Source organism: Hydra vulgaris, chromosome 14, assembly GCF_038396675.1.
Source record: "Hydra vulgaris chromosome 14, alternate assembly HydraT2T_AEP".
In the NCBI taxonomy this organism is placed as follows: Eukaryota; Metazoa; Cnidaria; class Hydrozoa; order Anthoathecata; family Hydridae; genus Hydra; species Hydra vulgaris.
This window is the reverse complement of record NC_088933.1, coordinates 13,659,950-13,662,500: the sequence shown is the minus strand read 5'-3', so window position 1 is coordinate 13,662,500 and position 2,551 is coordinate 13,659,950.

Sequence of the window (2,551 nt, the reverse complement as noted above, 5' to 3'; positions counted from 1 at the left end):
GTTTTTGTTAATTTTATATTTATTTGTTCAAATTTATCAGTTAGTACTATTTTTTACTACAGTAAGAATGTTTATCATTGTTGAACGTGATTTTATTAGTAACTTAATTTTATTTTCAACATATTTTGACAACACCCTTTATATTTTATATGATGACAGTTTTATTTTTCTATTGATGTTAATTTTATTTATTTTCAATAACTCAGATTGAATCTTAACTGAATTATTGTAAGCTTTGTACGAGGTTTGTTGTATATCAAATGGTGTTGTAAATAAAGTAAAAATAATATATATATATATATATATATATATATATATATATATATATATATATATATATATATATATATATATATATATATATATATATATATATATATATATATATATATATATATATATATATATATATATATATATATATATATATATATATATATATATATATATATATATATAAAACATTAAAACAATAAAACTGATACAAAATTTCACTTTAAAACGAATACCATTAACATTGTCATGATAATAGGATTAGGAAACTAGTATTTATGTATTATTATTATACTATAAATAAATAGTTTTTTAATTCATTTTATAAAATAGAGACTGACAACTGATAATGGAAATAAGTCCAAATTATAAAAATCATGTAAACTTCATTTATTATTTCTAAATACTATATTAATGTTAGTCTACAAAGTTAAAATCAATTTAGAGCATTGTTATTAGTTCTTTTGCAATTCACACTTCCACTTCTGTCTCTCAAATTTATAAAATAGGTGGTCAAAGCTTGCTCAATAGGTAGATTCTCAGCATAACAATGCTTTTTTCTTACACTTTCTAAAGAGAAATATGGCAAATTGATTACTTATTTTACCTAAATCATAGGGTCATCTATGCATAATGATGTCAGATGATGACCCGTTTATTGAACACCTTCACCCTTTATCAAACTCAGTCAATTTTTTGCCATCTCCCATTGAAAATGATGTCAGTTTTTGTTATCATATTATGATGGTATATCTGAATTGTTAATATAATATAAAAAATGCATATACCATCAATTTTTTTCTGGTTCAATTATACATTTATTCTCAACAGTACTCAATTGAAGTAAAAAAAAAGCATAAATTGTTCTTTCAGATAATAATTTCTGAATTTTAATTGTTTTTCCTATGATCCTCTACAGGTTTAAGCAACAAAAGCAAGAAGTTTTTAGACCACATTGTTGGTGTAAATACCTCTAAAACCTGCTCATAGCTAGCATAAATTGTTTTACTTTTTTTTAAAATAAAATATTTTACTTTTTTTTTAATTCAATTTTTTAATTGACGTTATTTTGGTCTCAATATCCCCTCCCCATTGTCAATTATTGTTAAACTCATACTGCCCCTCTATCTACTGGCATCATTTATGGATGATCCCATAGCCTAAATACTATATATATATATATATATATATATATATATATATATATATATATATATATATATATATATATATATATATATATATATATATATATATATATTATTTTTACTTTATTTACAACACTATTTGATATACAACAAACCTTACAAAGCTTACAATAATTCAGTTAAGATTCAATCTGAGTTATTGAAATGTAATAAGTTAAACATCAATAGAAAAGTAAAGCTGTCATCATTTAAAATGTAGAGGGTGTTGTCAAAATATGTTGAAAGTAAAATTAAGTTACTAATAAAATCACATTCAACAATGATAAATATTATTACTGTAGTAAGAATTAGTACTAGTTAACAAATTTGAACAAATAAATATAAAATAGTGAAAAAACAATGAACAAATAAGAACTTGAACTTGAACTAAATCTTGAATTTGAATTAATTGGTACTAATTTGTTCAAGCATAACCTTAAAAAATAAGTTTATATAATAAATTTTAAGTATAGCTAGTTATACATATAGTTAACTATCAGGAGTTATATGTATAACTGCATACATTTTAAAGCATTTTATTTAATTTATATATTACTTTAGATCACATTACTTTGAATACTGGACCCAGAGACTTTATTCCTAATTACACTGTGGTACTCCAGATTAAAAATTGAAAAGTTTCTGTAAATATGTTTTTGTTCCTCAATGTACTTCGTAAGTCCCTTAAGTTTTATGAACCTTATTATATATAAAGTTAAAAGTTTTGGAGCCTAAAAAAAGTTACAGAAACCTCCCTATATCCCCCCTATTTTAATATTTTTTTTTAATAAAGAAAATTTGACTTTTAAACCAGCATTTTTTTGTGGGACACTGCAGTGTCCCATGCATGCATGCTTGGTTTTTGACAACATTTGAACTTGCATCAGTCAATTGTTTGCAGATAGTATACTCAAGAACTATATTCAAATATCATATGAACATGTTAGAGAGTGTTCATATGATATTTGAATATCACAAATTTAATAATATTGTTGTGATATGTTATATAAATAATACCATAATAGATTATGATATGAAAATAAGGCAGGATATGAAGGCAATGATCATAATAAATTTACTTATAGAAATTT